Below are 16798 nucleotides of genomic sequence, written 5' to 3' on the forward strand. Positions count from 1 at the left end.
GATCTTGAGTCCGACCCCCTAAACTGAGCAAGACCCTGCACCCTGAAAAAACTATCTCCCTAAAATGTAGCTCCAATTCCAAGGTCATTCACTAAGCCAATGAGCTCTGTGGTTTGTAGGGACTCTTGCCACCTTTGTCCTAGAATGCTGGGCCATGGTCCGAGTAAGGAAAGAAGACAACATAGTAAGGGCCACGACCTTTGGCTGCACAAGCCGTGTCTGAGAAGCCTAACCCCTCTGCCTGGAGAAAGAACCTATGTTCTTTGAGTGGTGAAGGATGACAGGTGAAATTCACACAGAGACTCCATAAAAAACCAACATGGAGGTGACCACTGCTGGGAGTGCCCACTATAAAGATGACTGGTAAACTTTACTCACTTGGTTTTCCTCTCTTGAGGAATTTCATTTCCTTGTCTGTCTATTCAATCTTTAAGATGTAACTAAAAGAATTATTTCCTTCAGGAAGGCTTCCCTATAAACCCCACCTCTCAGCCACTATACTGGTCCAGGTCCTCTGATCCTATAATGTTCCAGGCATGCTTGTCCCTGTGGTCCCTACAGTGACCTGCTTACGAGCTGGTATTCTTCACATGCTGCCTGTGTCCCTGACCCTTCATCACCCTACAAGATCCACAGGCTTACTCCTGGTCAAGGCATGGTAAACCTGTAGGCCTTCATGGCTGAGGGTCCTAAGCATGCAGCGAAGAAGAAACTAAAATGGCTGACCTGGTGCCAAAAGCCCACAAACCTACAGACTGTCTACGTAGGATCTTACAAGGCCCCCACGCTCTGTCATTTAAGAGGACATGGACCTCTGTGAGATTTACAAGTGACAGTGTGAGGCATAGTGGATTAGATCTGGGTGTGGTGTATCACAAGACAACACCTGAAGCAGTGATGTTGTAAGTGATGATCTAAGGCTTACTTAGATCAAGGCTTTGGAGGTTTATTTATTTACCTCTTTATTGACAGGGTCTCATGAATCTCAGGCTGATCTTGAATGCACCATCATGCCTGCTTTACATGGTCCTGAAGATGGAACTCAGGGTTTCATACGACTGAGCTAAATCCCAGTCCAATTGTGGAAATTTGAAGTACGGAATTCTTGAAGGAGGATAGGTAGAGATTTAGCTCCGTTAGTAAATACCTGTTGTACAGGCTTGAAGACCTGTGTTTGACTCTCCTGCACCCATGTGAAAAATCAGGTATAGCTATCTATACCTATAATTTTGTAGAGACAAGCAGATTCCTGGACACCACTGGCCAGCCAGTCCAGCTGAATCTAAGAGTTCTAGGTTTGAGAGAGACGCTGGATGTCTAACTTTTCATCTCCATATGTACATGCACGCACAAGTACAGGCACCTATACACACGTGTACACATTCCTACAAATGTGTCTCTATACCACCCATGTGCCCATACAAACATGTGTGCGTGCACACAAAGTTACAAAACAAAATGTCCAAGTTGAGTTGGACTCTATTGGTTATCTAATGAGAATAGCAGACAGTAGCATATCAGTGTGTGTGTGTGTGTGTGTGTGGTGTGTGTGTGGTGTGTGTGTGTGTGTGTGTGTGTGTGTGTGAGAGAGAGAGAGAGAGAGAGAGAGAGCGCTTTCATCATCATTGAACATAAAATCAGGAAGGAAACTGGTGCCCCACAGTCCCTTCAGAGAGCATACTCTCAACAACCAAAGGTCATCTCATTATACCCCATCCGCCACCTCCCCAAGGTCTTCCATCACCACACACCACCACTATTGAGCTCAAGACTTCAATCATAATGGGTACTTTGTGGGCTTGCTTAGATGGTACTCAAACCACAGTACCAACTGATGTGTCTGGGACAATAATACTGGGGAGTGTCACCAAGGCTGCCTTTGGAAGTGGGGGAAGTGGGGGCAATCTGTCAATCTGTGGCATACCATGTAAATAACCAAAAAACCCACCAAGTCTGCCCCACCAGCATGTCGGCACACTAACCAATGCAATTTCCCGGGGAGGACATGAAACTACGAAAAACCTGAGCCTTCAAAGGCCCTGCTGCTCCCCATCCTCAGGGCCCCTTTGAGTCCAGGCCAAAGTCCCACTTAACAGCCGTTTTCCTTCATTTTACAAAGGTGAGGAGAGCCCAGGCCTGAGGTTTTAAGGCTGGATCTCATTTCTATTAAGATGGCTGTTGGCCTCAAAAGATTAACTTGCAGTCACCCTCCCCCTTGAAAGCTGATCCGAGTGGAAAAAATGGAGTTAGAAAATTCCTTCTTCCTTTCCCTCACACCTCAGCAGATTAAGGGGGAGGCTTGACGCTGAGTTGTAGGGATTTATGGAAGTGTGCAGGCGCTGGCTTTTCAATGCTCGCTCCCTCTTTGCGAGGTTGGCAGCGCTGCCTCCTATAAATCCTCCCTCTCTGGTATGTCTTAGCCTTTCCCTCGCCAGCGATGCGGGGGCCCGCAACACCTTTTCCGTGCAGTAGCCTGTGAAAATATTGAAGTCAGGCCCAGAAAAACACCAGCCCAGAAAGCGGAAGCTTTGATGTTTGCAAGTTCTTTTTCAGACAGCCCTTGCCAAATCTTCATTTTTCTAGTTTACAAGGGAAGGGATTCTGACCATCTGCCGGCTGTCAACCCATGTTTGTTTGGATGAGGATTTTATTTTATTTTTTTTCCCCTCATCTAGCACTCCTGTTCTTACAAGTAGTTTATTGGACTTCATAAATGTCAGCTTTCTGCATGCATTCTGTAAGCAGCTTACAATTTAGTGTTTAATCAAAATTGAGCAGTCGGTGTCTGCAATCCATCCGAAGTGGGAGGTAACACTGAGCTAGAAGCTGAGCGCACCCTGGGACCGTGGTTTATGCCTCCCAACTGTCTCCATCAGGACCTAGTTGGTTCTTGAAAGTGTGGGGGTGGTACGTGGGGAAATGCTCAGATCTTGGGCTCCAACTGTGTACTGTGTTTCGAGTGTGTTTCTTATACCACCCCACAAACCATCAACCCACACTCTGGCTTATAAAAAAAAGTCAGCTTTTTTTTTTTTTAACTCCTTGACCAACAAGTCAGCAGAGAGATCTCTCTGTTCTCACCTGAGCTGATCACATACCTGAGCATAGGCTGGGCTGGGGGCGACCTTGGCTGACCGCCAGTAGTCCAAGCTCGGCTCCTCATTAGGTGCTTCTCACCCTCCAGTCAGGCTCTGTAGGGTTTTTCCTTCCTGGTGACTGCAGATGCAGAGGTGGGGGGGGGGCAGAGCTTAGCCATTAGAGCACTTGCCCTTGTTCCTACCACAGTGGTGAGCATCTCATTGGCCAAAGCAAGTGATGTGGCCAGCCTTAGTGGAAGAGTGTGTATCTTAGCCCCTGAAGACCACTGTAACAAAATACCCGATGCTGGTTACAGATATGTCATTCATTGTTCTGGAGGTTGAGAACTCCAAGACTGAGGTGCACTTGGTGTCTGAAGAAGGCCTTCTTACTGGTTCAGAGACACCATTTTCTTGCTTTACATTTATATAAAATATATATTTACATATAATATATGTGAGTTAATATCTTGAGTGATAAAGATATTCAATATCTCTAGTGGTTGCTCTTACCCTTTTTTTTTTAATGAGACAGGGTCTCTCACCAGTGTGGGTGACAGGAAGGGCAGTGAGCCCCAGGGATCCTCTTGTCTCTGCCTCCCTTGGCAGCACAGCTGTGTATGACCACACCCCAGCTTTCCATAAGGTTTTAGGGAATGGATCCTCCAGCACTTCACTGGCTGAGCTCCCTCCCCATTCCAATGCCCTCTCTAGTCTACCAGGGAGGCCTGCATCCTAATGAGCCAGCTATCTCTCAAAGACCCCCATCTGCTGACCCATCATGCTGGGCATTAGCCTTCAGCATATGAATTCTGAGACCTTATTGGGGAAGAGCTGCCATCCCTTTAAGGTGAGAGGCAGTGCAGAGTCATAGGCAAAGGCCATGGGCAGAGAGGGGTGAACAGGAACCGGGGTTCCTACATGTCATCAGTCTGTTACAGTGAGCGGGTGTCTCATATAGAAGGTGATTGCCACCCTCCCCATGCCCAGATGGAGAACTGCTGAGATGTGGCCACTCCCTAGGTTTCTCAGCAGTCAGCAGCCAAGCCAGGCTCTTCCTCAGAAGAGCTTGTAGACTGCTTCCCCTTGAGTCTGCATCCACTTTCCAGGGGACTAGGTGGAACTAAGTCTTCCGTGCCATTTCCCCACTGCTTAAATGATGAAAGAAAGACCCAAGCAGTAGCTGGCACAGACAACTGGTCCACTGTCCCCCTGGCTCCTGTCCAGACCCTCGGGCAGTTGGGAGTCCTTGGAAGAGATTGCCCTGTGTCCAGTCATTCGTGCACTAAGTGTCTCAGCATACCGCCTGGACAGAGAAACTGTTGAAGACAGAACTTAATGTTTCCTAAAAACTTCAGAATCATAGATTCCCATGTCTAGTTAAAACAACTTGGCATCTTAGTTCCATCTTCCCACATCCCATTCCCTGATGAGTTGTGGAAAGTACCAGAAGCTTGAGGAGCGTGTCATTAGCCTGGGGCAGCAGACGCTGATGGACCATTGAACATAGAAGGACAGGATGGAGGCGATGAGCTCTCCAGCAAAGGCCCAGCTCTGCTTCCTGCTGCAGGCCAACTCTCATCCCAAGGGTGTGCTTCCGGTTTTGAAGAATGCTAAAGTGGCCATGGGCAAAGCTCCTAAGAGCAAGAGGATGCCGAGAGCCACAGTAGCTAAGTCCCCTCTCTCCCAGTCTGCAGGACCTTGGCTTCCGGGCCCTCCTTCCTCCGGCTGTCTTGGACCGGCCGGTGGAACATTACTTCTGTGTCCCTGTTCTCCAGGCCACTCCCAGTCCACCTCCCCATCCACCTTCACTGACGAGTGAAGTCAAGCCAGCTGGCCTAGTCCAGTTCTACTCAATGGCTGCTTATTTCTGGGTAAGGTTAAGAAACCTCTATATCCTCAGTTTCCTCCTTGGTAAAATGAGGTGACACAGGTCACAGTGTGGTTGATGTAACAGCTATCTTGTCACACCCAGGCGGAGGTCCTCTGCTTGGGGAGACTCAGTTCCCATTCTCTCCCCATCCTCGGCCTCTGTCTGACCTCCTCCCCTTTCCTGTCTATTTGAATCTCCACAGTACTTTCTAGCCCTTCAATAATTCAGCGTTAATGTTTTATTAAGCAGAGGCTTCCTAATGGGCTGTTATTGACCTGGCAAGGAGCCAGTATCCCTCCCTGTGGGGCTCGTGGGGCTCTGAAGGGAGATTACTGATGAAGCACTGCTCCAATGGTGCCCTCTGGCTGAGGGTGTGGCCCAGGAGCCAATTCTGGTGCTGTCCCTCTACAGCCTTTCGAGGCCTTCTGACCTCTTGAATCTGCTTCTGCAAAATGGGGTTTGTATTACTCTGACCGAGGTGCCCATGAATATGGAATTGGTGTGTGGAAAGTGCCTGGGGCTCAGGCCAGTCCTAGTGCTGAGAAGAGAGTAATTGGCTTCTCTGTGGTACTATCCTACCCAGGAAGGCCCCCGGCAGTGCTCACACTGCTTTAAAAGTCAACACCGCATTCTCTTCTCAGAGTTGATGGGAACAACTCTATTCCTGCGAAGTTTCTATAAGGAAAGAAATACCTCTGGGGGTGGGGGGAGAGGGGCGTGAGCCCCTGTGCTGTGAGTCTTGATTTCTCAAGAGGTGTGACTTCCAATGGATGGTTCACCTCCCATAGTTCTGGCTGTCATTTAAGAGCTGCTCCAAAGCTACCTCCTCCAGGAAATCTTCCTGAGACTTACTCCAAACTAACCCGCTCTGCTCTGTGGCTCTTTAGCCTTTCGTGTCTGCCCAAGGCTAACCCCTTGGATCAGCTTTTAGCTATGTCACCCATCAGTGTCCTCCCTGCACCCAGCTCCTGTTGTGTCAGGATGCCTCACCTCCACACACCTGCTGAAGCTGTGTCCATCACCTGGAAACTTTGCTCCTTTCTGACTCCATGATGAGGATACTTCACGACAAAAGACTCTCAGCTCATGTCTCCAGGACTAGGAACCATTTATTGTGCTCATGTGTTCCAGGACCCAGTGGTCCTAGGTTATTTTTCTCTGAGGTCATAGTGTCCCACATGGGGCCTGGCACATACAGGGTGCTCAGCCAACATGACATTGAGGAGGGTTCACCTGGGCCTGTGTGTTCACAGGATAGTTATTCAAAGACTGGTTTATTGAAACTGGAGCAGAACCTTGCAACTGGGTGAGCTGGGTGAGGTGTTTCTGTGGTGTGTGTGTCTTATGTATAAATGTATATAGGTATGCATAAGTATATTTAAATGTATACATGTAGGAGTAATTATATATATATATGCATATGTGTTTGGGTAGGCTTGTGTTACATATGTATATACATTTATATGCATATGTCCATGTGTATGAATATATAGGTATGAGTATGTTTGTATATATATGCATGTATATGGGTGTGTATGCATGTGCTTATATGTATGAATATATGTGTGTACATGAGTGTACCTATGTGTATATATGTAATATATAGGTAGGGGAGTATATGTGAATACACATAAGTACATTCATGAGTATGTCATATATATATGAGTATATTAGTGTATGTGTACATGAAAATGCCAATGCACGTGTGTGCATGTATGTATAAATGAATCTACATGTATGCATATATGTATATTCTCTATAGGCCAGATGTTGGGCATATGCTGGTCTGCTATCTGTAAGGAAAGTTTTAGTTTTCTAGGACCAGAGTGTTTCTTCCTTGCCACACATCTGATGTCACACAGGTTTCCTCCTGGGCATCAGATTGCCACTCAGTTTCAGAGGCAGCTCCTGCAGGGCAGGCATTGTGTGGTCAAGAAGATGGTGTTTTTCAGAGGACCCAGCATGAGCTTGGGGTTGGATAAACCAGGCTCTGGCCTTGGACAGGTCTCTGCCATTTGGAGTCCCCTGGGGTGATTATTCAAGCAGGGCTTCCTATTTGCCTATGTTTTAGGTACTGGGTAGAGCTTGGTCTATTTTTCATAAACAACTCATTTTCAGAAGACTGAAACATGGAGTGTCTGTGTTGTCTTGGATAAAAAGCAGGTGTGGAGCAGGAGATGAAGCTGGGTGGACTTTGGGGGTTTGCATCTCCCAGTGCTGTGCTATTCCTTCCACAGGATAGCATTGCTCAGTGCTTGCTTGCCAAGCCTGGGACTGATCCCCGCTGAGTGACACCTGTGAGGGAGCAGCTCGCAGCTCACACTCATGGGAGGTTACTGATGTCTACTTCGGCCCTCTTGGTTTTAGGAGTAAAGAACCTAAGGTGGCCTTTAAATGGATGATTTATTCCTGTCCAGTTGCAGAGACTTGAATTTTCATCTTTTCCCAGGTAGAGTGTGTGTGGAAAGAAGGTAGAAGGAGGACTTGGTGGAATTGAGACAAAGAAAAAAGGTGAGCTGCAGATGAGGCTCTGTGAGGACCCCCTCCAAAGTCCTGAGCATCAAGGGAAGCCAGGCTCATTAGACCTGATCTGAAGTCAGAGAGCCTAGGGATCCCTCCCTAGGTAAAGAGCTGAATCTGAGCTCTGGTCCATTGGAATGAAGCGTTGCTACTCTCTCTGCTTCTCTAGCCCAGAAATGGGGTAAAAACAGAAGTCAGGCCAAAGCAGCCAAAATTGATTCCACCAGTTGTGGCATTGGGAGGCTGGGCAAGCTGTCCATGCCTCTCCTGAGGACATGAGGGTAGCTACGTAGGGGTCCTAGGGGTGGGAAGAGGTATCTGAAGGGAGGGGCAGCTGGAATTTGCCCTGGGGCACTGAGAAGTCAGGTTTTTGTTGTGCAAACCTTGTTCCTTGATTTAAAATGACTGGTTAAATAAAATTGTCTATAGCCAGTTACTGGAGGGATTAGAGGTAGGTGGATTTGGAGGGACATGGTTGGAGGAGGAGAGATGAGAAGAAAAGAGGACTGAGAGAGAGGAGGAGAAGCCATTACAGGGGGGAGAGGAACACTGAGCACACGGCCAGGAGAAACAGCAAGTGTCTGGGGAACACCCCTGGGGAGGTAGCTAGGCCTGTAGTTAGAAGAGTAGATTAGGGGTGACCCCCAGTAATTGTCAAATCCAAATAAAATAACCATAGTCTGAGTTTCATTTATTTGTAAGCTAGTTATGGATAAGCTCAGATTGTTTGTACTACAGGCATCCATTTCTCTTGGGCTACTTCTGCCTTATGGCATATCTTTCGAATGTTGGTGTGACTACCTAGCCAGGGGTTTCAGGGCCAGATAACAGGGGAGCTAGACAATGTCTTGGGAATTTTGGGCTTTATTTTTAAAATTCACAGGGAATTTAAAGAGACATACTTTGTCCCTTGTATGAATCTACATGTGCACAGGCATGTGTGTATAGGTATATGCATGCATATACTGGACTTTTAGGGAGCCACAGGTTTAGGAAAAGCTACTTGTGCCTGTGACAGGGAGTCTGGGGTGTTTGCAAGCCTGAGCCAAAGAAGGAGCTGTTTCCCAGGATCAGCTCAGAATGGCTCACCTGAAACAGAGGGGAATTCTAAGACCTGCCCAAGGTCACCCAGTGACTCCAATCGGAGTCCAGGCCCTAAGTCCCATCTCCATAGTCCTCAGAGTGCACTCAGACACTGATCAGAGCATGCTCAGTCCACCACCACCCCTTCTGCCTACCGGACAGGAGACAGGTTGCTGTGCAACATGTAGACCCTGCAATCTGATGGCCAACCATGACATGTTTCTTGTCCCAACCCATCTCTGACTGCCAGAGTGGCCCTCCTGACTTTTCAGTGTTTCCTTTTTGACACCTGTACAAACATGAAGGAAACATGGGCTCTGTCTTGACTTGAACCAGCAATGTAGGAAGGTGTTCCATGCTGGTCCCCAAATGAGGAACTAGGGCTAGATTCTGGAAGAATTAGAATCTAATACTATATGGATGAAGAACTTGTAACAAGGCTACAGTCAAAATAATCAGAGGAGGCTTACTATACCAGCCTGGATGGAGTCTGCGGTGGATGTCAAAGGGCTCTGTCTTTGGCCTAACTTAGTCAATACCTTTATCAATGATTAGAATGGATTTCAGATGGGGAGGAGAGATGAATGTTTATGAGCCTCTCATGTGGTGTCGGGTGCAGGTCATTTCTTTAGCTCCCTACAGTCTGCCTGTGTGGTTCATCCACAGATCGTGGAATAAAATCAGAGAGAGGGTAAGCTCTTGCCCAGGCTTGCAGACACTGCAAAGGTGTGGGTTCAAAGGTAGAACCGCCCCCCCCCCCAATTCTCACCTGACACTAAACTGCCCTACCTCTGAGTGATGGGTGGGCAGGTGAGGATGGATGACAGGTGATAGGTTGGATCACCAAAGCCCTGACATTAACACTGGGCCAAAATGGCTACACCCAGAGATAAAAGGTGACAGCGACCTCCATACATGCATGACTCTAGCACACCCACCAGACACACAGGATGTGGTGTGGCTGGGTCAACAGCACTGGTAAAAGCTTGTTGGGTTTTAGAGGGCAGGAAGCGTCAAATGACTCAATGGTGGCACGCAGCAACCAACAAAGCTGTTGTCACTGTCACTTCCCTGACATAAGGCACTCAGAATGAGAAGGGAGACCCTCCTAGTCAGCTTGGGTCCTGAAAGCACAGTCGAGGCCTGGAAACCTCTGTGTGTGTGGGGGGGAGGGGGTGGAGTGGGGGAGGACAGCCTGCAGGGGCCCAGGAAGCTAAGGTAATGGCCTGCTGTTAACAACTTTCAGTGTCCCCCTCCTGCCCTCCCTGTGCAGCTAGAGCTACTTCCTGATGGCATTAGCCTTACATGCTTACAACAAACACTATGCACATGGTTTTGATTTTGTTTTTCATTGCTGTAACTGGAGTACACCCAGGGGTTTCTTGTGACCCACTTTTGACATGAAAATACCTTCCAAGAAGCACTAAAAGTAACCAAAAGGAAGCAAAAGGCACCTCGGTCTTCATGCACACCACGCTGGAAGACAAGACACAGTGGGCTCCCTGCTAGCTTCTCCTCATAGGGTATTTCAGAACTCCTCTTGAAATAGCCAGTGTTCAGACACCCGACCTCCTCTTGGCATGCAGCCATCAGGCACACTTCGTCTTTGGCTCTTCCTGTCTCCATCACATTGACGGGTGAAGTGCTTTCACCTTTCCCACTCCCATCCTGTGGATGAGCTGGTGTTTGCTCCCTTCCTTGCCCATCACATGGATGGGTTAAGGTTTGGTCCTTCTCTGTCTTATCACGTGGATGGGTTGATGTCTACCTTTTCCTGGCCCTTCTTTTCCTTTAGCTCATTCCTATTTAGTTTTCTTCCCATATTTCCAAATCACTCCCTGCCAATGACAGCTCAATCTCTAATCGCTAATTGAGAAAGCCAGAGGCTCCTCTCCCTCCAGGTTCTAGTCCTGTTTATGGCCCCCTAACGACCCCCCAAACTGAGTTGTGTGAGATGGAACACTTCTCTGAGACCTGAGGAAGATGTGGAAGAGGGGTTGTGATGGGTAGTGGCCAATGGGAAAGATGCTGGAGAGACTGGGGACATTCTACCTGCCAGCCTGACTGATACTCATCCTCTTAGCTCCGGGACTTGGAGTGGAGAAGCCTGGCCACCCAAGGCACAGCTCCTTAATTTGACGCTTGCTTCCGTATAACATACTCTGAGAGCTGATGGGACAATGGTTCTCAACCCGAGGACTGAGACCTCTTTGGGGTTAAATAACTCTTGCTTAGGGTCACAATCAGATATCCTGCTTATCAGATATTTACATTATAATTCATTCCAGTTATGAAGTAGCAACAAAAAATAATTTTATGGATGGGGTCACCACATGCGGGTCGCAGCATTAGGAGGCTGAGAAGCACTGTGCTAGGAGATGGCAGACTGTGGTGTGATGTCCTACATCCCATCTCCACTTCACAGCTTCCTTTGCAGCTATGTTACAAGCTGTGTGGCTTTTTCACTGACAGTCTGACACCAAGGCAAGTAAACGTCCATGTGCCTCTTCCTGGTCTCTCTTTGTCTAGGATGACTAAGAAGACTCTGTGCCCCCAAGGCCATGCAGAGAGGATGTGAAAGTCAGTGTTAATTTTCATCTTGACAAAATCCAGACTAACCAGGAAGACACACCTCTACCCATGTCCATGGGAGATTATCCTGATCACATTAATTGATGCAGGAAGACCCATCTTACCTGTGGGTAGCACTGTTCCCAGGGCAGGGGATCCTGAACTATATACGGGAAGACAAGGGAGCTTTTCTCTTCTGACTGAGGATGTCATGTGACCAGCTGCTTCATGTTCCTGGTGCCATGATTCTCCTACTATGATGAAGAGCATCTTCTACTGTGAACTGGAATAACCCTCTTTTGTTCTTAAGTTGTTGTCAGAGTATTTTATCACAGCAACAGGAAAAGGAGCTAAAGCAGTGTGCAAGCTGCCCTGCCCCAGACTCCCAAGACACCCTAAGTCTTAATTTTCATTTACTAAACCCTGAAATTGCCACAGTGCTGCACCTTGACCTGGCCTAGCCCAGAGGAAGCTGCCCAGAATGCCAGAATTAATGGAATATTTCTGCTGGAAGTTTCTTTACAGAGATGAAGGAAGGCGCTGTCTCAGCAACCCCCACCCCCAGCAGCTGATTGACACTTTCCTCCCTGTCACCATGCAGCCCAGATGGCACTTCCCGTTTGGCGACACCTCACGTGGCTCCCCCGGCACCCACCAGCTCTGCCTCTCGGTTCTCCACAGTCAAGTGTGCTCACCAGCAGACATTTGCCAAGAACACATCCTCGAGTCTGCCAAGGAGTGTCTGTTTGAGGAGGGACAATCTAGAGAATATTTAGAGATGAAAGAGTGCCCGGGAGATGTAAGCCTTGTTTTTAAATTGAGCAAGCAGAGGCTTGATGTCCATCAGGCTTTGGAGAAGCAGCTGGAAGGCAAGATGCTAGCTCTGCATGGAGAGGGCTCGGCCTTGCAGAGACAGGATAAACTACCTGATTTTTTTTTTAAAAAAAAAATCCCTTCCAAGCCTAGCATGGTGACTCAAATCCATGATCCCAGCACTTGGCAGCTGGAGGATCAGGAGTTCAAGGCCAGCCTCAGCTACACAACAAAGACTGACCAGAGAGCTACATGAGACCCTAGCTTAGAAAAACTTAAGAACAAACTAAATAAAAAACAAACAAACACAAAAAACCAACAACTCTGTAACACAACAACATATTTGGATAACTTTTGTCACTAATAAAGAATATAGAAAACAAGATCTCTTGATTTAATGAGCAAATAAAAATGGCCACACTGGAATGATCTTTCTGAAAGGCAGTCTCGTGAGATCGACACTCTTGGCTCTCGAGCGGCTGGCAAACAGAGATGAGTATTCAGAAAGGCACATGAAGCATTCCAGCAATTTACACATCAACCATGAAGAGGGCTGTGCTTGAAGGAGTCACGAGTCTTGAGACAGGCCCGAGCCATCATGGTAACAGCCTCATGAGAAAGGCGACCAATGCTTTGTCACGTTTGGAGCGATCTCCCTGGCATCTGAACATTCAGAGACAATCACCCTCACGCTTATTGTGGTTGTACCAGAGATCTTCAGATGGCTCGCCGCTCAACCTGGCCTGGGGAAGAACCACCTGCCTACTTGATGGACATGAAGATGCTCTGCAGAGATTTCCCCAAGACCAGGAAGCTAGCAAAGGGCCAGTCTAAGACTTGAACCCTTATCTCCAGTCTCAGATTTTAGAATAAAAGACCAGAAGGCAGGTGTGGTGGGGCATGCTTGTAATCTCCACATTTGGGAGGCTGGAGCAAGAGGATCATAATTTTAAGGATGGTTTGGGTTGTCTAGAGAGTTCCAAGTCAGTCTGGGTTACACGATGACTCTACCTAAGGGTAAACAAAAAAACATAAATCAATGAGGCCTTCCTTATCTTTGTTATTAGAAGCTGGGGCACATTGCTCATATGCAGCTGAGGTCCTAGGGAATTTCCACTTTTTTGCATATGCAACTAAGGCTGTGGTCACTACAGGGATTAGCAGCTATGGATAATATGTTTTTTTTTTAATTTTATGTGTATGTGTCTGCATGTAAGTCCACCATGCATGTGCAGTGCCCACCGAGGCCAGGAGAAAGTATCAGATCTGGAATTGAAGTTACAGATGGGTTTGTGCTGCCCTGTGAGTGTGAGGTCCTGTGCAGGAGCAGCAAGCTCTTAACTGCCAAGCTAGCCATCTCTCCAGGCCCAGCAAGGAGGTGTTGTTTTGTTTTAGTTTTTGTGGGAGAACTGAGTCTTGGGGTTCCAGTGCTGACTCTGTCAGGTTCCCCTTTTGGAAACAGAAGGGATGTTTCTGAGCTTATCTGTGAAATTCTGTGGAGGCTGGTGCTGTTCTCTCTCTCTCTCTCTCTCTCTCTCTCTCTCTCTCTCTCTCTCTGTGTGTGTGTGTGTATGTGTGTGTGTGTGTGTTAATGTAGACAGAACAACTGACAGAAACACCTGACAAGAGGGGGAATTTATCTGGCTAGTGTCTTTAGCCTACCCTAGCAGGAAAGGGACCGCAGAGCTGTTCATCCAAGGGCAGGAGTGTGACAGTGACTATTCACAAGGTAGCAGGCCAGGTGGGGGAGTGGTCTGGAAGGGGTTAGCCTGTAACCTTCAAAGTCCTCCCCTTGGTGACCCACATTGGCCAACCAGATCCCGATTTCTAAAACGTTGCCGCCTAAGGGAAACAAGTGTTTGAATGTGCAGGAGCCTGAGGCGTACACTTCAGATTTAAAAAGAAAAGACCCAAGCAGGGGCTAAGATGTTAGTGTCTGGAAAAACCTGCGAAGGAGAAAGCTCTTGTTCCAATTAGGCATGCATGTGGCTGCAAGCCATGTAGCAACCAGCTTCACTGGTTTGATCCTGTTTACTAACTTCTTAGTGATAATAAGGAGTAGGGTGAAGTGATTTTACATGCCACACCCCACCCCCACTGCTCTGTGCCTGGTCCATATGCACACAAGCTGCCCATAAAAGCAACACAGGTGCCATCCTGCCCAGATCTCCCTCCAAGAGTGGGAGCTTGTGTGGGGAATAAAAAACTCCCTTAAATATGTGATGGCTGTCATCAGATGTTCACTCTGGGATACAAAGAGGCTGGACAAGTGAATGGTTTTTTTGACTGGACACACCACTACCCCCAACAAATTGGGTTTTGATGGGATGGAAAGAGGCCTGGGAAGATGTGGGGAGGCAACCACACTCTCGTCCTAATATGGGGTCTGAGTCTGAAGGGTTCTTTGACACTGGCTTCTGCTGGGGGCGAAAGTCCCGCTTGTGGAGGACAGAATGGGCGTTAGGGGTGCACGGAGGACTAGAGGACAGAGCTGCCACACTGCGGGGTTGTGTGGCACCTGGGCTATCTCCTCCATTCCGTTCAGTCTCCTTAACCCCACTGCCTGGGGCTGCGAGCTGAGTCCCAGGCGCTCATTAATAGCCGCTGGGTTTGTGAGCCTCTCTACCCGAAGATGTCTAACCGCAGACTTCCTCTTGACTCCTGGCAACAGGGAGAAAACAAAACCAGAGCGGTTTTCATTGCTGAAAAGGACAGAACTGACTTGTTTGCTTAATAAGCCCAGATGGTGGAGCGTCACTTCTAAGAGGAAAAGCTACACTGCCAGGCCAAGGAGTCTTGGCTGGGCAAAGAAATCCCAGGACTCCACACAGAGATCCCCTGCAATTGAGAGGCTCTGTGGTCAGTGAGAGGAAACCACCACACAGGGACTCAGTAGGCTGGCCTGGAGCACCGAGCATGACCTACGGAACCGAGCAGAAGAGATGCACGCGGGCTCAGTAGACTCGGCCTGCAGGACCGCATGTGACCCACGGAACCTAGCGGAAGATATACACCCATGCAAGGAAACTGAGGCCTTCTCCATCCCTCCACCACAGGGCCTCTGACCACTTCCGGTTTCACAGACTTCACTTATATACTTGTTTTTTTCCCCTTTCTCTCATTTACTGGTATTAATTTTAGCAATCTATGAATTCCCATTTTGTCGTTTTCCGTTTGCCTGTTTCACTAATTCAATGATGCACATTCAACACTTTTATTCTTAGTTTTTCTTTCTTAACAACAAAGGCTTTTGAAACAGTATATTTTTTCTTGAGGTCAGATTTTCTCAGGGTCCTTTAGACTTCAGAACTTTTTTCCCTCTTTTTATCAGTTTCTCTATGGTTTTCTATAAATGTGTATGTGTTTATGTGAGTACAGGTATATGTGTGTGTGCGCGTGTATGTGTGTAGGCAAGAGGAAGATAGCAAATGTCTTCTTTTGCCCCCCCCTTATTTTTATTAGTTTTTTAGATTTATTTTATGTATATGAGTACACTGTAGCTGTCTTCAGACACACCAAAAGAGGCATTAGTTCCCATTACAGATGGTTGTGAACCACTGTGTGGTTGCTGGGAATTGAACTCAGGACCTCTGGAAGAGCAGTCCGTGCTCTTAAATAACCACTGAGCCTCTCTCCAGTCCCCTTATTTTTATTTTTTAGATGCATTGTATTAAGTGTGTGCACACGTGTGCCTGAGTGTTTGTATGTGCACCATGTACATGCGGGTGGCTGAAGAGGCCAGAAGAGAGTGTTGGAGGTCAGGAACAGGCAGTTGTGAGCCGCTTAATGTGGGTGCTGGGGGACAAACACACGTCCTTTGGGAGATCAGAAATCTCTCGGAACCGCTGAGCCGTCTCCCAGCCTTCTTGGTTTAGCCAGAGTCTCTCCCTGAACCTGTAGCTCGCTGATTCGGCTGAGCTGGCCAGCCTCGAGCCTCAGGGGTCTCCTGGGTTGGCTTCCATGGTGCTGGGGTGGCTGGAACATGCCTGGCCTTTTCATGGCTTCTGGGGATCAAACTCAGGTTGTTTGATCTTTTGAGGAGAGCACATGACTGTTTAACATGGATGCACGGCTATGTTGGGAGGTGGCCTTGGTTACTGAATGGAACAGAAGATGGGGGAGCTTGAAGAAGACAATCCTGGCTCCTCACTGAGGTGCTGGCACATCCTAGATCTGTGATTTGGGGTCGGTCATTGCCAACCTCTCGGAGCCTAAGTTTTGTTGTCTAAATTAGGAACAAGGGACCTGAAACGCATAGGAATCAAGTCTGAGGAAGGGAGGGAGGAAGGAAGATAAGAACAGAGGGAGAAGAGAAAGGAGGGATGGAGAGAGGAGAAACAAACGAAAGAAAGGAGGGACTGGATGGCAGAGGACTGAGAGGAAGCAGGAAGGAAGGAAAGAGAGTGGGTGGGTAGCTTGCCACCAATTCACTCCCAAGGTGTGAGGAGAGGAGGGAAGGGGTCATCCTCCTGTCCTGAGATCTGATAGGCTGGGTGAGGAGCCAGCCCCTCCTTCAGCCTGGGAAGCTCAGAGATTTGAACCAGCAGAGAGCTGAGGGGAAGTTGGCCAGGCTGAGAAGGAAGGGAGCAGAGCTGGTGTGACTGACAGGAAATGCAAGAGTTAGTGAGGAGCCTGGGAGCGGTGGCTGGTGGCCTCTGATGCTGGGCTGGACTTTGTATCCCATGGAGAGGAAAGCTGAGAGAAAGACTAAGCGGAGGTCACTGTGTGGTGATGGGCAGGAGTCGAGGCAGGCTGTGCCTAGAAAGGACTTGAAAGGCTTGAAAGACACTTGTCTGAGGCCAGGCCATCAACAACAGACACCAAAGCTGGGGAACCAACACTGGCACCTCTCCCCCCAGCA

General features: G+C 48.1%; 1 long non-coding RNA gene across 1 annotated transcript in view; it reads left to right on the plus strand.

Moving 5' to 3' along the window:
* Positions 1-15302, plus strand: part of LOC127688953 (uncharacterized) — a 48492-nt gene extending 33190 nt beyond the window's left edge. Inside the window, exon 5 of the long non-coding RNA XR_007978795.1 lies at positions 14609-15302. This is a non-coding gene — a long non-coding RNA (uncharacterized LOC127688953). The remainder of the gene's footprint in view (positions 1-14608) is intronic.
* The last annotated feature ends 1496 nt before the right edge of the window (positions 15303-16798 follow it).

This window comes from Apodemus sylvaticus, chromosome 7 (genome assembly GCF_947179515.1).
Source record: "Apodemus sylvaticus chromosome 7, mApoSyl1.1, whole genome shotgun sequence".
Taxonomy (NCBI): domain Eukaryota; kingdom Metazoa; phylum Chordata; class Mammalia; order Rodentia; family Muridae; genus Apodemus; species Apodemus sylvaticus.